Below are 20,902 nucleotides of genomic sequence, written 5' to 3' on the forward strand. Positions count from 1 at the left end.
TGAGTTGCATGTTGCTTGCTGGTGCAGGGGCACCACAGTTTGATCCATCAAGGGGTCTTTTCATTTTGTAATTCTTAAGTGTTTTTGCATGTATCAAACCCTATGGTCCTGGATGTAATAAGGGCGGGCATATAAGCCTATTAGGAGGTCCAAGGTTGGGTCAAAATGACTTTAGGTCATTTGGGCCCAATAGGCTCATTAATGTAATAATGACCCTAAGCGGTCCAATTAATGATGTAAGGGTCCTAATGAATCTAATTGATGGAAACATGACCAATTTGATCATTAGTATGAGTATAGGTTAACTAGGAGCCAACTTGTGAAGTTGGAGCAAGATTGACAAAGTTGCTATGACAATTTTGAAATGTTGTCACACAATTTTCAGGAGTTGTTGAGCAACTTTTGCAACTTTGTTTTAAAGTTGACCATATTGACCCCAACAGTCATTTGGTTTCAGATTTCAGTTGTAATCGGTTGTGGAGGTTGGAACATGGCTATTTAGGCCATTTCTATCATGATTGTATGGACTGTTGAAGTTTGGGTGGCATTTTCTAAGTTTTTCCTGTCAATAACTCTGTTGTAAGGCTTGGCACATGTGGCAGTGAATTGATTTCATTGAATTTTTCTTGTGTTCATGTGGTAAGATTAGTTAGGCTCCTAATACAATTGGTTTGATCTCTTTTGGTGGAGTTTAGTGCATTTTACAGAACTTTCTTTGTGATTGCTTCAATAACCTAACTGAAGCTAGGGTTTGGCTATAAAATGCTTCTAACTTGAGTTTTCACAAAGGAAATTCAAAGACTTCTGGTGAAATTCAAGTTAGGATCATGTCTTGTAGAATGGTGGTGATTTTTGAAAGGAAAAACAAGGGAGGTGATAGAAATTTGATGCCCTAGCCAAGTATCTCAATGTGCTCAGACTGATGAAGTATGCAATTGTAGTCACAGAGCATTGGGTGGACTGTCCAAGTGTGATATAGTGGTGAATTGGGTATTAATCAAGTGGATCCAAGGTGTCTCAAGTGTTGGCAAGGTGGTGGTGGTTGGATCAAGGTGGGTTCTGATGGAGCCCTAATTTCCAAAGTATTTGGCCCTCCATTTATCAATGTTACAGACAAAAGAATCTATGAAGATGGATGAAAGATGTATAAGTGTGAGGACCATAAATAGTCTAACAATGATGGTGGCTCAATTTAAAAATAAAGAAGTTTAGCAGCAATATTAAAATAGATCATGAGTGTTAAACACTGCGTGTATGGAAAAAAAGAGATTTTTGGTTTATGGAAATTATAGAATTGATTCATAGCAACAATAAGAAAGGAGAGCATCTCTGTTGTTACACAGGAAATCTGGATAAAACAATAATATGCTAATCTGTGACTGGTTTCTTATGTACAGAGAGATATTCCAAAAGTGACAAAAGGCTGAAATAGATGAGTCTCAGAATGCATGCCTGAACAGGAAAATTAGGAAGCAGCAGTATGATGCCAATGGAAATTTAAGAAACAAAGATTGGACATGCACACGGTTGGCTATCAGAATATTGGATGCACAAGAAGCTTCAGCAGTATTAAACGCATTGCATCCAGTCATTGGCATCATGCAGATTCCAGATATTTGTGACTTACACAAATATGATCTATTATGCAAATGCAGACCTAAATCCGGGTGGCTTGGATGAACTCTTCAAAGTTTCTTAATTGTTTGCATATGGAACTATTCTTAATAAACACAGCGTAAATAGCAAGTAAACAGAATTATTTCACAGTTTGTTATCAAGCCAAATAGCAGAATAGAGTGATACTTTACTGCTTCACAATCTGTTATGCACGAAGAATACTTGGGATGTTTCATTGGAATTTATTGAAAAGCCTCGTGCATTGGCAAATGGTTCATCATATCCATCCTTTTTCTCCATGAAGGAGTGATTGAGGAGCACTGGTATATGATAATTGCCATGACAGAGTTAAAGGGAAATACGTCTTAGTTATAATTGTAATTAACATTTTTCTTCATTTACGGCATAAAGATTATCCCCAACTAAGCATGTTGGTTCAATTCAAGAAACTCTCAAGTACCATCAAAGAGTCATCCTTCCACCAGTAGAAGCCATGAGCAAAACTTGTAAATCATACGTAGATGTTCTATATCTAAGGGTGTTTTATGTTTAATGCAGGCCTATGATACGCTGGAAAACAATAGCTCATATATACTACAGACGAATGCACCCTTGGTCATCAAATTTTAAAAATGTTTGCAATAAGCATCAGCAATGCCAGCCTGAAGACTCCATGAGCAGCCAAAAATTCAAAGGATATATGTGTTTCAGGACAGTTGATGGTTTGCATGAAGCAGATTATTGATTGGTGCGGGTTGAGCATTATAACATATACCTCCTGCCACCCCTGAAAGAAGATTGGATAATGCCTAGGAATGGTATTGCTGGAAAATGTAAACTTCGAAAACATACCACTGGAGAGGATCTGCCAAGGCATTATGGGAGGTTCCTGAGTCATCATGGTATCAAACAACAAAAGCAGAGATATATGTCCAGAAGAACTTTCATGCCACTGTTGACAGAGTATGTGCTGTGAATGGAAATTATTCTGTATGGTTCAAATGGAAATGAAGTCTCGTGAGATAACATATCAGGATTAAAGCGATATCTCTAAATTGAATCCTCTTTGGAATATTGATCACAGCAGTTTTAGAGTTGTCAGCTTAATTAAAACAGAATTTTGTTAATCCATGTATTAGTAGATGGACTTTAGTTATGAAGGGGTGCAATTTTGTGGAATTAGTTTCTATACCCCATCAAACATTTATAAATATAGATGCAAAAATATAAGACAGACATTCGATATACAAATCAAAGAACTTCCAAAATTTTAGAGAAATAGCAATTCTGGAGATGATATCCGCTTGATATATATACAAAGAGAAGACTGGAACTGTCATAATAATCTGGCATGTAAATAGATGAAACAGCTTTAGCATATTTGTAAGAACTCATTATTCTTATTTTACAGAGCATAGAGGTCAAAGAAATCTGTAAGTTTTCGTCCTTTACGATTGTTTAAAATCCTGTACGCAACTCAAATTTCTGATCTGCATCAAAGGATAATTGTAGCATCTTAAATTTGATTACCAGGGATATTGATAAATATTAAATTGTTTTCATATCTCTGTCCAAATTGTCCCCCTGCCATAGGAGTTAAAATTCAATCTGGATTGATTTAGGACTGCATATTCAATCAATCTTTTGCATCTCAATAATAGAATTATTACATATGGTTTCGTAAATGTTGTGCGTAAAGAAACTCACATTTGACTCTATTGCCCTCCTGAAATAAGGCACCGATTTTTATATTTTATGCTGTGATCATTTAATTCATAGTCTGAGATTTAGAAATTGTTCCTTATCTCTTTCTATTCACAGAGATTTTCTATTCATTTATTATAATTCTAATTTGAAGTATTTTACTTTTCATTAACTATATATTTTTTACTATTCCAGAATATTGAAGAATTCTTTCTGAAGTGTTTATAATTTGTAGTTATTGATGAAATTTTGATGTTAATATAATCCTGGCATCTCTCACGTTTTAGAAGTTTTCCTAATCTCTTGCCTCCTGGAAGTAAAGTTTCTGCAAATTCTGCTATAAATCAGAATGAGATAATACCTCATATGTTGCTGAAGATGGTCTTGAATGTACAGACCTGTATATGAAGTTTAATCAATAGTATAACTAATATTCTGAAATGTTCTCATCTCTGCAATAAATTGTACAAGGCAGTAATGTAGAGGAGCAGACTTAATTGTATCTTGTGTGTCCTCTAACCTCACATACTTACCTCATTTTTATGTTGCACTCAAGAGGCATGTCCTTAGAAAGGGCATGTCTCCTCCCAAGTCAGCCCAATATAATTAGTAAATATCTTTTCCAAGATTGGCGTTCTTAAAGGAAAAATATTAGTTAGTAAAGATACTAACTAATGGCAAAAGAGCGGTACAAATTGGTTAAAATTGGTAATTCCTATATCTCACCCCTGGAGGTTTGTCATTTCGTTGTTATTGAATGCTTAAGTTTGGATGGCTGCTTTACTAAGTTATTTGGGTACCATTTTATGCTGGTAAAGCATTTTAGGCATAGGGTTAGGCTTAATTTTCCCTTCTACCTCAGGCAATCGTTGGGTAATACAATATTAGCTATTCAAAATGATCCTGAGGGTGACCATGCTTGTCATGAGGGTTTGATGGTGCTGGTTATGAACCTCCTCAAATCAAAAAAGTGGATAGACCCCGTTACAGTAACAAAACTCTGGAATGTGAGACAGAGGGGAGTGAACAAGATGAGGGCTTTGATGAGGATACAGAGGATGAGGTTGCGGAGATTAAGGTTAAGAAGAGGAAAAAGCTTGAGCTTGGAAGCTCGTCTAGGAAGAAAAGGAAGATTAAGGAGGCTGATTCTGAAATGGATACAGAGTCTGAAGAGGAGCTGGAAGAGGGGAATGGGAAAAATGGCATTGCTGGTAGAGTTTCTAAAAGCAAGGGGAAGAATATGGACAAGGTTTCAAGCATACCTTCTGATGATGAACCTTTGATTAAGAGGATGTACCGAAAAGGGAAAAATGTCTTTTTCAAGGGAAGGTGGATGTTAAAGGGCTTGAGGAGATTGATTATGAAAGAGACAATGTAGGCGGAGATGAGGATAACCTTACTCATAACAAGGTCAATGATGACCAGGGGTTTTTGAAAGGGAGTTTTGGTAATCTAGGGCTTATGAAAAAGGACATCAGTAGTTTGCAACAGCAGATGCAGGACATTTTGAAAAAATTTGACCAGCTCAGCAAAACTACTAGAGGGGAGAGAACTCTAAGACAGTATATTGATAAACTTTCTGAGGTGATTGGTAACATTGAAGGGGTTAAGAATCTTATGAAACGAGTTCCACCCCTGAAAGCCAAGAACAGAGCTTTGGATCGGCTGATTAAAAATTTCCAGAAAAAGTTGGATGGTCTGGATAACAAAGTGGTTAATATGGAGAAGACGGTTAAGAAACTGGCTGATCACAATTGATTCTAAAGACTGTAGTAGACAACATTAATACTCTCTTGAATAAATTTGAACAAGGGAAAGGTCAAGGCTCCAAGGAAGTGAAAGATGACTAGGGACCTAGCAAGCGCACCAAGGCCAACTCAAAAAAGACAAAGGGTGTCGAAGCCAAAGAAATGGATGACCTGAAGGCCTCTACAAAAAACATGAATATCTTTGCAAACCATGCAACAGATCTACTGAAGAACCTGTAGCTAGTTTTGTGTTGTCATTTTCCTTTCTTTTTGCTTTCTTTTCTTGCTAGTTGTTTTTGGCTACTTGCTTTAGCTAGTTTTGCTCTTTGGTGTTGATGCACAGTTCTTCTAAGTTTTTCATCTTTTATTATCTTGCTCCTATGTAAAAGGTTTCAGGTCCTTTAAAACTTGTTTTTACTTAATCAAAACACTATGCTTAAACACATAATAATATCTTAGACGCCAATTAGGTTAGATTAAATAAGAGGCCAATCCCTATAAAGGAACTTCATGCTTCATTAGAACTGTACAATTTGTACAATCAGATTAGTATGAGATCAAAGTTACAGAATTAACACTCCCTCTTAACTTGATAATCATAGTAAGAGATAACATATCTAGCATCATCGATTAAGATGAATAAGCATAGATTGATAATCTATATCTAGTTGAATGTTCTAAGCATGTGGTATCATTGAACACATGATACTATGTCATATTACTATGCCTATGATACAACTTATCACTTATACTTGTGATAACAGTATCGCATGGAATGCAAAATACAGGATAAAATCTGGAGAACGATTAAATTCTTCTTTTATCCAAGTTGTGACTCATAAGTACTAGCAAACCTATATCACAATATGATCCTGAGTTAGGATCTACTAGTTCAAAAGATAAACTCTAAAGAATGATTAAATTCTTCCTATATCCAAGTTGTGACTCATAGGCATAGAAATGTCTACATTACAATGTGATCTTGAACTCATCTAAATCTAACAGTAAATCTCTACCATTCAATACATTATCTAAAAGATCGTCATCTCTCATAATGCCTTTTATACAAGTGTTCATTATCTCAGAGATCGTCACCTCTTAGATAATGAATACAAATGGTAAAGCCAATAACAGTCAGTAGCCTGACAATAATAATTTTAATTCAAAATTATTAATAATTAAAGAATACAAATGTATTACAATTCAACCATAGCAAGTCTTTCCTAAAGTGATCTATCTTCACTCGAGAGAAAGGTTTGGTCAGAATAGTTGTTGTTTAATTTGCAGTGCAAATGTATTCTAATTTTACAATATTCATGTCTACCATATCTCACAGAAAGCTTGATAGAACTCTAATTACCACAATGAATAATAGTAGGATTCATAGGTTGACCAAAAAATCCCACAAGTAACTTTTTGAGCCAAACTGCCTCTCGAGAGGCCATTGCTGCAACAATGTATTCAGCTTTTGTGGAACTCGGTGCTACTTATGCCTTCTTTCTACATATCCAAGATATCATCGCTAAGCCTAAACTGAAACATCCTGAAGTGCTTTTCCTATTAGTAACAGTTCCAGCCCAATCTAACTCTATGTACCCATGTAGGTCCAAGTCAACTTTCTCATACTTGAGCCCAAGTTTAAGAGTGCCTTGTAAGTATCTCATGATGTGTTTGACTACAACTAGGTGAATCTCCTTTGGCTCACACATAAACTAACTTAAAGCATTAATAGCATAGTAAATATCAAGTCTTGTATTTACCATGTACATAAGAGATCCAATCATTTGACTGTAAAAAGAAGAATCTATGGAGGGTGATTCTGCTGCTGCTTTCTTAAGTTTATGTAGATTAGTCTCCATTGGAGAAGGCATAAGCCTATAGTTTCACATTCCAAATCTCTTCAACATGTCTAATGTATACCTTCCTTGATTAAGTATGATGCTATCAAAATTCTACCATACTTCCAGTCGTAGGAAGTAATGAAGGAATCCTAAATCTTTCATTTCAAATTCTATGATTAGATCTTTCTTGCATTGATCTATAAGATGATCATCACTTGTAATTAGTAAATCATCAACATATAGTATCAAAATTATCATATCATCTATCCTTTTTATAATAGAGATTTGGATCAGCTTCATTCTTGGAGAATCCTAAACTGGAGAGATACTTATCAATTCTTTCATACAATGCCCTTAGAGCTTGTTTAAGCCCATAAAGAGCTTTCTTAAGCTTGCAAACAACGACTTTAGGGTTACGAGTATCAAATCCTTCAAGTTGTTCCAAATATACCTCTTTTGTAATCTTTCCATTCAAAAACATTGTTTTTACATCCATCTGATGTACTTTCCATCCCTTCGATGTTGCAATAGCTAGGACTGTTCTTACAGAAGTGTATCTGGCAATTTGAGCAAAAGTTTCTTCATAATCAATTCCCTCTTTTTGAGAGAATCCCCTGGCTACGAATCTGGCTTTATATTATTCAAAGCTACCGTCAACAGCATGTTTGATTTTAAATATTCATTTAGAAGAAACAACAAAATTTTCCTTCAGGCCTTGGAACAATTTCCCAAACATCATTCTTAATAATGGATTGGTATTCTTCTGTCATAGCATCCTTCCAAGCTGTATGTTTAATAGCATCTGAAACATTGGTTGGTTCTAATTTAGATTAATCACTCATGTTTGTTGCATAACTAGAAAATCTTTTGGGTGTTTTGCTTTCTCTGAAGGTTCCAGATGGTGCAGCAAAGTCTTGTGCTTCCTTTACAGTCTTAATGGCCCAAAGTGGTCTTTTCTTTGGATTTTGAGTTTCCTCAAGATTAAGATTTTGAATTTCATCTTCAATTTTTTCAATGTTCTCCCTCTAAAACTTAGATTCATGATTTTCTTCAAAACTAGGTAAGGGAGAGGAATCTTCAGAACTTAGGGCTCTTTTGAATGCTAAATCTTTTTCAAATATTACATCCCTATTAAGTTCAATGTTTTTCTGACCAGGTATGAAAATCCTATATGCTTTAGATGTTTCACTATACCCGAAAAAAATTTCTTTCCTCCTAGAGGGTTCTAACTTATTTCTCTTTTCTTTTGGAACATGTATATATACTGGGCACCCAAATATCCTAAGATGACTTATATTAGGTTTAACCTTGGTAAAGACTTCTTCAAGAGTTTTATCTCTAAGGTAAGAGTGAGGACTTCTATTTTGAATATAGATAGTTGTACAAGAGGCTTCTACCCAAAGCTAATATTCTAAATTTTGATCAAATATCATAGCTCTTGTTGCTTCTATAATTGGTCTATTCTCCCTTTCTGCTACCTCATTTTGTTGTGGGTTATAAGGAACAATATACTCTCTCTTAATTCCTCCTCCTTTACAAAATTCTTTAAACAAATCTGAAATATATTCCCCTCCATTATTAGTCCTAAGAGTTTTAATTTTGTGGCCTGATAAGTTTTCAGTTAAGGTTTTGAATTCTTTAATCTCTTAAGAATTTCTTCTGAATCTTTACATTTTAAGAATTAAATCAAAGTCTTCCTAAAGAAGTCATCTATAAAAAGTATATAGTACTAGAATCCTCCAAGAGAAGTAACAGACATAGGTCTACATAAATTTGAGTGGACTAATTCCAAAACATTGTTAGTTTAGTGCTATCATAAAATGGACTTTTGGTGTTCTTACCCAGAGCGCATCCTTTGCATATGCTTGAATGATCTTTATTCAACTTAAGTAAACCAATAACCATCTTCTCCATAGTCGATGAGGTTTTGAAATTTAGATGTCTTAAACTTTTGTGCCATAGTTCGTTTATATCAGTAGCTTCATGAATTAAGGCTTGAATAGGTTGACTAGGTTCTGTATTTAATTCATTCAAGTATCCCTTTCTTTGACCAATCAACTTTGATTTCTTAAATGAAGAGTTCTTAAACTAGGTCATTACTTTACTGTCCATGAATGCAACATTATGTCCATCATCTTCATGTGTTGTAACAAAGATTAGATTCCTTTTTATTCCTGGTACATAGAATACTCCTTTGAGATGTAGAGAACTACCCGACTTCAGTTTCAAGGTGCAATTCCCAATTCCTTTGATTGAATGAGAGGAATTATCACCGATGGTAACTTCGCCATCAACTTCTTCTAATATAGAGTCTAGTGCTTATTTGTATCATGTTATGTGTCAAGATGATCCACTATCAATTACCCATGCTTTGCTCGATACTTCATTTGATTGTGCAGAATACAATACACGATTCTCGAGATCATAGTTTTCTTTTTTCCTAGTAATGTTTGTACAGTTTACTTATTGCTTTGTATTCTAAGGGCAATTAGATCTATAGTGTCCAAATTTTTCACATTTGAAGCATTTTATTTTGGATAGATCTTCGTTAGGTTTGTCATTTCTTTGATTACCCTTCTTCTTCTTTAAGTGCTTCTTCTTACCTTTATAGGAATTTGTGTTGAGAACATGAAGTTCATCTTCAGTTTTCAATTTTCCCCCTTTCTTAAGTTTCCTAGATTCTTCTTGAAGGCAATCTCCTTTAAGTCTATTAAAGTCAGGAAGATTGTCTCTAACACTTACTCCTTGTGAGAATGTTTCCCATGAATTCGGTAACCCATCTATAGCCAAAGTGTTAGCTCTTTGTCTTCAATTAGGGTCCCTATACTTGCAAGTTCATCTCTTAGACTAGCCACCCTTAGGAAGTAAGAATTCATAGCTTCTCCCTTCTTTGTATATGATTAGTTGCCTTTTTAGTGCAAGGATTCTAGTTGCATTGTTAACCTCATATGCATTTAATAATGCATCCATCATATTAAATGTTGTTTGATGTTTCATTAGCATAGGTACTATTTCATTTTTCACTCCATCTAATATGATTTGCATGGCTTTCCTGTTTCCTTTACTCCAAATAGTTTTATTAGGTTCAACATCAGGTTGCTTGGATACTTTATCAACAAACTGTTTCACATCATTGTCTTCAAGAATCATCATAATTCTAAATTTTCAAGCAACGAAGTGTTCTTTTCCATCAAACCTGTCCTCGGGTCTGATTGTACTTGCCATTGAAGATAGGAGTTTGTTAGATATTTAAAGTCTGATTGTCAATTTGCAAAGCCTAGGTTCGACAACCTGGCTCTGATACCATGTAAAGTTTCTGCAAATTCTGCTATAAATCAGACTAAGATAATACCTTATGTGTTGTTGAAGATGGTTTTGAATGTACAGACCTGTATATGAAGTTTAATCAATAGTATAATTGCTATTCTGAAATGTTTTTATCTCTACAATAAATCGCACAAGACAGTAATGTAGAGGAGCAGACTTAATTGTATCTTGTGTGTCCTATAACCTCATCCTTACCTCATCTTTATATTGCACTCAAGAGGCATGTCCTTTCTCATGTCCTTAGAAAGGACATGTCTCCTCCCAAGTCGGCCCAATATAATTAGTAAATATATTTTCCAAGATCGGCATTCTTAAAGGAAATATATTAGTTAGTAAAGATACTAACACTATGCATAAGCACATTATAATATCTTCCCAAAATAGATGTCGATGTTAGATTAAATAAGAGGTCAATCCCTATAAAGGAACTTCATGCTTCATTAGAACTATACAATTTGTACAATCAGATCAGTATGAGATCGAAGTTACAAAATTAACACTGGAAGACCTTTTGTTGCATTTGTGATTAGATCATTTGCTATAAAATATTCAGAACCTAAGAGATTGGTTCAAGATTAGGTATACCCATCTTGGCTTTGCAGAGCCAAAAGTGTAGAGGACTCAAATCAAATCGATTAGTCCTGTCAAGTCGGCCTTCACCCCGTTGGAATACCAGCATTGAGTTGGCAAGACTCATAGGATTCCAATCTGTGGTTTTGGGAACCAACAAGTTCCTTCATTAATCAAAATTAATTAGGCATTTTGCCCTTCTAGCCCTGTTGCAATTTGGTGGTCCATACTGTGAGTCAAGGCCTGAGTCTTAGGGATTCACTAAAGCAACCAAAAGGGTATTTGAAAAAGTCCTTTGTTGTGGGGGTTCTTCAAGGTTTGTTCAAGTTATTCCCCAAAAACTCATTGATCAAATTTAAAAAATTTAGGTCTCCCTAGTAGGTCTAAACCCACTTGTGAAGAGTTAAAGGATCTAGGGTCCTTGTTGGCTAAAAAATTTGTATGTCACTGACTACGACTTACAAAAATTGTGACTTTGGGCAACATTTCATGAGATTTCTCTCTCCTTTCAGCAATAGGGGAGGCTCCCTTCTTACCATAGGCAGCTTCAACAGGAACTTTACTGAAATTACAAGAATGGTTCTCTTGATCAATTCCTAGTTTTTTCAGGAATGATTTGCATACAACTATAACTTTCCAACTTAACAAAAAGTGCCTTATTGCTGCGATAATACCAATGACCCTGGAATTAATGTAAGCACAGCACTAGGGGCAACAGTTTACCTTTTATATTTTGTGAAACAAAAACAAAAACAAAAAGTCTTGCATTTGTCTCAAATGAGGATTCAAGCAGAATAAACAGTAAGGCATGAAGTCTCTTACTAGATAATCTCAAATTCAATAAAATGACTTACAATTGACGCCCAAAGTCTTTATATCTAAATGATTACAGCCACTACTATCTATTACAATTTGAACTCCTAGAGCACAAAGCTTTCAAAAGTTCAAATTGGTTCTAAATGCAATAGGTAGCTCAAAGTCTGCATAATTAAATTCAAATCTCTCTTGATCAAAACCCCAAAACTCACAATTAATATCCAAAAAGCGTCATCACATAACACCTTGAATCAACACAAAGTTTGAAAGCAAGTTGCCTCTTTTATTGATAGTAATTTAGATTTACATCCAAGCATAAAGTCTTAGAGTGCACATATAAACTGGCAGAATTTTCTTGCCTTACCAAAAGATGATTATTTGCAATGAGCTCCCTCCTTTATATAGAAAAATAGGAGAGAGAAAAATGTAGGAAAAAGGGAAAATTCTCAACCACCTTGACTTATTCTCTAACAAACTTCTAACTAACTAATTTGACTTATTCATAGTTGCATGTCTGATGCGATTGCAACTTGATTACATTTTAGAACTTTGCACATGATACTATCACAAGCAATTACATACTGTTTTTCCATCATTTGTAATATGTCAATTACAAATAATATACTAAGTGCCTTACAAGACACAAATCTTATTTCATCAAGCTTTATTGGTCTTCATGCTACTACAAGACACCCAATGTTTTACGATTGTTGTGGTCAGGTTTGGTGGAAGCATCTCGAACTAGAATATGACTAGTATCTTTGATTGTTCCATTGAGTGTTCATTGACCTTTTTTTAGCTTGAAAGCACTCTATGCTTGTAATCATGCTTTCACCTCCTTGTAGGCTCCATCATATGATCATGTTTGTTTCGTGTCCTTTCTTCTTTGCATGCATAAAAAAAGCTCTTTACATGGGCGAAAAACTTAGAAACGGGGCTGTTTTGGGAGCATTGCATATGGAATATGATTAGAAACTTCTGGGACAGCGAATGGGTAAATCAGTTTAAGCTCAAAATATATGCTTATATGGTGGGAAAACCCAAAAATGGGTTTTTGGTGGTCAAAAGCATATGCAAACAACAAGTTTTAAGTTATGCAAATGAAGGAAGAATGAGTAGCAATTGGGGAACATATGAGAGGCATAGCACGCTTTTCTAAATGCAGTTCACAACATTTTATCTAACAAGCATGTGGGAAATACTTTCAACCATAGGGCAGCCATATGGAGATTTATGAAATGCATGATAGTGGGATTCATACTTACATTCATGTCAAGGGAAATGATGAGCTTGTCTTTTCATTAGAACGCGAGTTTACCTTGATTGCATATGCAAGTAAATGAAACCTTGCACATGCAACTTAGAGAAGTAGATGGAAGAATAGGAGCAGCAAATTATATACAAAAGTAATGCAAATCTAAAAATAGAAATAAAAAGATTTGCAACAACACTTTAACAAAAACAAATATATACAACTTGCCTTAAGAAAACTAGAAGGAAAACTTACCTCTCTTCACCAAGAACAAAAGAATAAGTCTCTTTCAAATCTTTGAAAAATCTGAAAACAAATCCAAGAGATTTTGGATTTAGATTTGTTAAAGAGAGCAAGATTTATATAGATTTCAGAATTCAATCCTCATGAATAGTCGAGGTTCAAATTTGGACAAGTTGTGATGATTTGAGAGATAAAATGCACAAAAAATGCAATAACATTTGACCAAGAAAAGTCATATGCAAATGCATTTAAAAATGGCATCTAGGCATCATTTTTAGCTTGAAAATGATGAAGAACAAGCTGGAAATAAACATATGTACCCTAAACTCCTTGGAATGGTTCGAAAGTAGAAAATGCTCACAAATGAGACATTTTTGGCAGAACGTTCCCTAGACATGTTGTTTTTGACAAAAACATTTGTCTATTGTTACATCCCAATTTTTTACCTAATTTAAAATATAGCCGTTGAGGTTCACGTGAAGTCAGTTGACAGTTTAATCTTTTATGATCTTGTGAAATGGTAACAAGGTTAGTCGTTATAATTTCATGTAAAGATAATATGCTAGATGATTATTTATCACGAATTCAAGAATTTGAAAAGGTGGTTAGCCGTTATAACTTGTTATAATAACATGATTTAATTACAGAGAATTTCCTTACATGGAAACACGTTAAAGGGGTGGAAGCATTGTCAGAAAAGAATTGGGCAGGAGCATCGCCATCACTAGGCAAATGTGTTGAGGACCTAGCCACTTGAAACAGGATACATTTGTGGGACCCGCATGAGCTATTAAAGAAAAAATATAATAAAAACATAAAATAAATTAAAATATAATATAATGCATACCTCTAAAGATTGTTTATTAAATTTTATCTTATCATTATAATAAACACTTAAATACGAACACAAATATAAAAATGAAATCGCCCCAATAAATTATAATAATAAAATCTAATGATGTCACCTCACCAATATACTTACGTGAACGTATATAAGAACGTATTATAATAATAAAATAAAGTTTATAACTCTTTAACTCCTTATTTCTCTTCTTTTCAAATTAAATTAATATTTGAATTCAAATGATTATCTTGGAATTCGAATAGTTTATAATCTTCAACCAGCGGTAGCCAAAGAGCCACTTTTCTTTATATGTAAGAATCGAGAATTTGGAGAAAAAGGTATTCATTTTCTTGAAGCACCCAACTACCATTTTATTTTAAAACCGACTTCCTCTTAATAGTCTCAGCAATAATCTTTAACCGGCAAGAACCAAGAAGATCACAGATTGTTAATGAAAAGTCGTGAGAGGAGTTGGGGAAAGATAATCTGCAAACCGGCTACAATTTTACTTACCCTCTCTACCACTTTCAGCCCCGTCTGCACTTCCATATGCAAGCACCATTTCTGTCGTTTGGTACTTAGCCATTAAGGAATAGATACTCTACATTTGATTACATCTGTAGCGTCCAAAGGAGAATAGATTTTACAACTTGAATTGCAAGTCTTCAGACATAATAAGAATATATATATTTCAGGTCATGGATTTTCCTTCCAACGTTTTTAAATGCATTCATATTTTATAATTCCTTCTTTACTGAGTGTATGTCCTATTGCAGCTGACTACATATTGCTAGGGCTGAGAGTAATACAGTATATGCATTCTTGTTCATAAATTCTTCCTTTTCTGATTGGAATGTCCGACTATAGTTGGCTATGCATTGATAGATAGAGATTAATTTACAAAACCATGCTGATGGTCTCTTGCATTATATAGAGTTCATTAAGGATCTTCATAGGATATCGTTGCGAATAAAAAACATTTATGAATACAAATGGTGGCTGTAGAAAACTTGATTGATTGTATCAATGCACATGCTATCACAATTTTCCGAACAAATTCAAAATATTTGTTACACCGAGGAATTCACCAACAAGATGCCATAGAATTGGTGAAGTGTAAATAATAATAGGATGATCATAATCTTTCAAGCACCTAAGATTCACCCGGCATGGAAGCCATAGAATGGTGAAAAGGTGTAGTTAACCTGTAAGAACCAATAATGAAATCAGATTTGAATATCTAAATAATGAATAATTAATAGCTCATGCATGATCTCATTTATTATAATTTCCTGTTGTCAAGTTGAGAGATGTGTCTAGATACCAAGATGCTCAGTAGATAACAGATGTTCCCTATCTATTCCGAGTAGGGAGGGCCTTTCTCGTTAGAGATTGAGTGGAGATAAATTGTGGTCCAAGGTTGGGTGGTTAAGCCCCTGACGATTTTTCACCTCTTCCCAAGTTGTTGAACGTACAACAAACAAAGATAAGTTATGCATTCAATTGTTTATACTTATAGGAAACAGGTATTATCACTTTTATATATGAGAAGGCAAGAGTAATTGAATTATTGCATCGTTACAATTATTTTACACTTAGATGCATGAGATAGATTTATGGATTAACTTACATTTATATGAACAATAAATATGAGCATATTTTCTAATCTTGAGTTACTACCATAGTTAAGCAATTGGAAGGAAAGGAATGATACAGTGGTATCTGAAGCCCTAATTGATTCCATAGTATCTGAAGCCCTAATTTGATATAATCCAATGGAGATTGAAGCCCTAAATGATCCAATGGAGATTTAAGCCCTAAGTGATACAGTGGTATCCAAAGCCCTAAGTGATACAGTGGTATTCGAAGCCCTAAGTGATTCAATGGTAATCAATGCCCTAATTGATACAATGGTTTGCGATGCCCTAAATTTATGTAGTGGTATTTAATAGTAATTGTCATTTGATTTTGATTTAGCAATATTGAATGATAGTTGTTATAGTGATATTTGTGGACTAATCTGAGTGATTGCAGAAACATTCTTACAATGATTTTTTGATTCAATTTCCATGGTATATGGTTTTTAATTTTTATAGTAAATTCATTTGATGATGTTTTAAGTTCTTAGTTAAGAAATTTTGTTTAACTATTTTTAATGGTAAATCTCTTTCACAAAAATATGACTATTATAATTGTCTTCCTATGAAACTAAAGTTGTAACCGTATTCCTTTAAGTAAGTTAGTTGTTAATTAAGACCTCGGGAAAATGGGATGTTACATCTATCAACGTGCTTTCACTCCCAAATTCGCCACTTTGCAAAAACACCTCAAAAAGCTTGGTATTTGTGCTCAAAACATGACTTTTTTTAGTGAAAACACTTGCCAAAGGGTTACCAATACGTGGATGCACATTTAGAGAATGTTTGCATATGAAAATGATGCATAATAACCCTCCAAATCCACACAAAAAATGAAAAAAGTGGTTTCTTTAGCAAAACGCATGCAATAATCAATATGCTTCCCTTCAATAAATTGCCAATAAGGCTTTTATAGAGGAAAACACATTTTTTAAAAGCAAACACATGTATTAAAAATGTGCAATGTGACATAAAATTGCCACCAAGCATTAGTTTGAGCAAACGCAATTCATAATGCATTTTTAAGATGCATTAGCATATGGAAATAACATGCTTTCACTTATAAAATCGCCACCAAGGAGAATTTGGTAAAAACTTAGTCAAAATCGCTCTTTTGGAAGTGACTTACATGTTTGGAAATACATGTAATGGCTTAGAAAATAGCCACCATGCATTAGATGCACTTTTATAACTAAAAACATGTTTTTTTAAAATACATGCAATTGGCCCAAAAATCACAAGTTATGCTTAGGCTAGGTAGAAATGGGTTTTTCAATATCACATACAAATGCAATTGGGTCCAAAATCACCACTTATGTCTAAGTTAAGTGAAAGCTCACTTTAGAGTCTTAGACATGCATTTACATGTTATAAAAACATGCTATTTGATTTTAAAAGTCCATTAAGTGGTAATTTTAAAAGATGTATATCCAATGGGTTAGAAAAAACCCCATTTAAATGCATTAATATATATAAAATAAACTTATAAATGCAAAAACATATGTAAATGGGTTAGGATCTGTCACTTATATTGATTTAGTAAGTTTTAAATATGCAAATGAATATTAAAAACCCACTTAACACATTTTAAAATGTGTTATTGCAGTGAAAAAGTCCATTTAAATTAATGTTGGGACTTATATTTTATTGGAAGTGGTTTTTCACATAGTGATTTGCATGTTGATATATGCAATGAGTAATAAAAACTCCACTTTTAAGCACTTACGTTGTCTTTTGTAATTAAATTGATATTTAACTATAGTTTTCAATAAAGTAACATGAAAAATAGACTTGAAAGAGGCTAATTTCATAAAGCATTAAAAACTATGGTCAAATCAACTCAGAATGAGTTGAAATTTTAAAATTGATAACAAAATCCACTTTAAATATTAAATATAATTTTATATCATGCTTTTACCAATAAAAAGTCCACTTTTATGAGATTTTTTAATTGAGATATGTAGCTGTCCTGTAAACCCCCATTTTTTCCCTTATAACTTGAGTTAGACAACTCCGATTTCAACCTAAGTTAGCTCAAAACAAGTGGAATTTCAAAGACTATTCACCAAAGGCAAAACCAAGACTAAAAAACTATTTACAACACAAAGAAAAGACGTGAAAGTGTGCCAAAAGTTGAGTGTTCACAGTCAAAGAAGAAAAACTCACTAGCAAACAATTTGGGATTTAACTCAACCAAAACCTTCAAAAAGAATGCACACATAGGATCGCATAGAGTACAATTCAGGGATACTGAATTGTTCCATGAAACCTTATCGACAAATTAAGACGAAGAGGATGCACCTAAAATCCATAAAAAATTGTGTAGGGTTGCCCCAATTTTGTGAAGCCAAAATTGAGGACAAGAGTCCTAAAAGTGAATCCAATGGGACAAATTATGTATGTTGACATTGAGAAAGATCACGCCACCCTCTAAAGACATAAATTGCATTGGTTGGTATCATAGACCTAGGTGGGATGAAAATCAAAGTCTTAGAGGAAAGTGGAATTTGATGGTCATTCTTTAGGGTGAGTTTGAGTAAATTTTTTAGGGATATAAGAGACCCTTATAGGAGCCTTTGAGTTTTTCTGTAGCCCTATTGACTCTTATTTGTTGTCTCTTAGGAATTGCTAGTGGATGGCTCTAATTCTCCCTATCACTTGCACGTGCATTTTGTTACTTGCATTTGTTGTTCTACCATGTGTGGTCTTGTGTTTTACCACAAGAAGATTTCTTTTATGGATTTTCATAATTTTTCCCTTGAAAACTTTCTGATGGGTTTCATATTTTTTCCCTTTAAAAAATTATGTGATGGGTTTTCATAATTTCTTCACTTCAAAATTCCTGATGGATTTTCATAATTTTTCCCCTCGAGAAATTTCTCATTATATAATCCACAAAGTTGTGGGGAATTCCTTTGTAAGTTTATAATTTTTTCCTCGAGAATTATCTAGTGGCTTCATAAAATTTTCCTCAAAAATGAAGCTTTGTATTCTCTAATTCGTGTATGAGATTTTGTTGCATGGGTTTGATCAAGTTTTCACCTCAAAAATCATGTATAGTTTTTCCAAATTGTCTACTTAAAAATTGTGGTTTTTGTAGTTCGTTTTGGGGCATCATACTCCTCTACAAAGTTTGGAGGGTTGGCTAATTTTTCCTCTATATCGCACTAGTTGTTCTTAATGTTTGTTTTTGCCTCTAGTGAAGAGCAACTTCATTATCCAACATCAATTTAGATGTTTTGTGATGATTTTTGGTCAAATATTTTGTTGATTCTTTAGCATTAGTGATAGACTCATCTTAGTGGCAAAGATAGTGGTAGGCTCTTGGCACTTTTTACAAAGCTTTCTAAAGAAAGGAACACCCTTGTCCGTTCTTTTATTGACAAATTTTGTCTTCTTGGTCATGTACATTTTGTAGATCTAGGGAGGGTTTCAACAACAACAAAATGTTTTGAAGAATTTGTTACCAAAAGACAATACCCATTAAGGGAGGGTATTAGTATTTTATAATGCTCTTTAATGGTCATATTAGTCTTTAATTTATTAAGCAGTTTCTACTTTCATCTTTAGTTCGTGATTGCTTCTTTCAAAACATCATCTTTGTAAATATCTATAAGGAGCTCGCATCTCCTATGTTAATACAACTGCAACAATATCAATTTACCATAACATGTTATCAAAGCAAGTCGATTGAATTTCGTTAAATTTGGCAAAAAATTTAAGAAACATTCGAGCCTCTTTTGATGTGGAATTTTCTCCAAAATTTTGTTTTTCAGATTTTTAAAATAAAAACTCGTAAGGTATTTTATGAAATTTATGGTTTTTCAAAGATTTTTGCTGAAAATCGCAAGCCTAGTTGAGGGTTTTGATTTCTTGGTTTGGGCAAAAGTCTTCGATTTTCAAAGGTTGCATGTGAGTTGCATATTCTTGTATATTGCTTGCATGTGCATTTTGTTACTTGCATGTGTTGTTTTACCATGTGAAGTCTCGCATTTTCCCACATGAAGGTTCCTCTGATAGTTTTCATAACTTATTCCCTTAAAATATTTCTGATGGGTTTTCATAATTTTTCCCCTTCAAAAAATATCAACGGGGTTTCATAATGTTTTCCTATGAAAACATTTTGATGGGTTCTCATAGTGTTTACCCTTCAAAAATTATATAATGGGTTTTCAGAAATTTTTCCCTCAAAAAATGTCTCATTCTATAATTAGCAAAGTTGTGTGGAATTCCTTTGTGGTTTTAAAAAATTTCCTTGAAAATTATCTAGTGGGTTTATATTTTTCCCTCCAAAATTATATGTTGAGTTTTGTCATTTTTTATCAAAAATGAAGCTTTGTATTCTCTGATCTGTGTCTTGGATTTTGTTGTCTGGCTTTGATGAAATTTTCCCCTCAAAAATCATGTCTGATTTTTCCAAATTTTCTCCTTCAAAAATTGTGGCTTTTTGCAACCTGTTTTGGGGCGTCTGCAAAGTTTGGAGGGTTTGTCATTTTTTTCTCAAAATCATCTAGCTATTCTAAGTGTTTGTCTCTGCCTCCAAGGATGAGAAGCTTCATTATCCAACATCAGTTTGGATGTTTTGTTGATCCTAGGAGGGTTAGTTGTTGACTCATCTTAGTGGCAGAGTTAGTGGCAAGCACTTGTCTCTTTTTGCAAAGCTTTCTGAAGAAAGGGGCACCCTTCTCTATTCTTTTATGGACAAATCTTGGCATCAAAGTCATTTACATTTTGCACATCTAGGGAGTGTTTCGGCAGCAGCAAAATATTTTGAAGAATTTGTGACCAAAAGACAACAGTTAGACAATGACCATCAAGAGAGGGTATTAGAATATGATAATGTTTCTTCAATGATCATCTCAGTCTTTAGTTTATTAAGTAGTTTCTATTTTCATCTTTAGTTCACTATTGTTTCTTTTAGAAATGTCACCTTTGTAAATCTTTATAGAGAGCTGTCATCTCCTCTGGTAATACAACTTCAACATTGATTTACCATAACAATAAAGCATGACAGCAGTTATCTACTATAGCTGCTTAGACCACCAAATTTAGAACATATTTGAAGGCATTCATAACCCAAAAAGTATTGATAATCAGGATAATCTTATCTCAGAATTTTGGTTAAACAGGTCACCGTAATCCTCTGATTTTCCAAAAACATGATTCTACAGCATCCTTTCACCAAAGAAAGTTTTATCATAGGCCCCATGTTTGGATGCATTTATGACTATAAGACAAGGAAAATACCACAATGATTTTCATGGCTGTTATTTTTTTTTTCTTTAACACTTACACATCTTCAA

At 33.9% G+C, this 20,902-nt stretch overlaps 1 protein-coding gene across 2 annotated transcripts in view; it reads right to left on the reverse strand.

Annotated features, from left to right (window-relative positions):
• LOC149561808 (UDP-N-acetylglucosamine diphosphorylase 2-like) overlaps positions 1–20,902 on the reverse strand; it is a 153,516-nt gene that overhangs the window by 47,033 nt on the left and 85,581 nt on the right. The gene's annotated exons all lie outside the window — the stretch shown is intronic.

The sequence above is a fragment of the Cupressus sempervirens genome, chromosome 4, assembly GCF_028749045.1.
Source record: "Cupressus sempervirens isolate cs-2001-9-10 chromosome 4, ASM2874904v1, whole genome shotgun sequence".
Classification (NCBI taxonomy): Eukaryota; Viridiplantae; Streptophyta; class Pinopsida; order Cupressales; family Cupressaceae; genus Cupressus; species Cupressus sempervirens.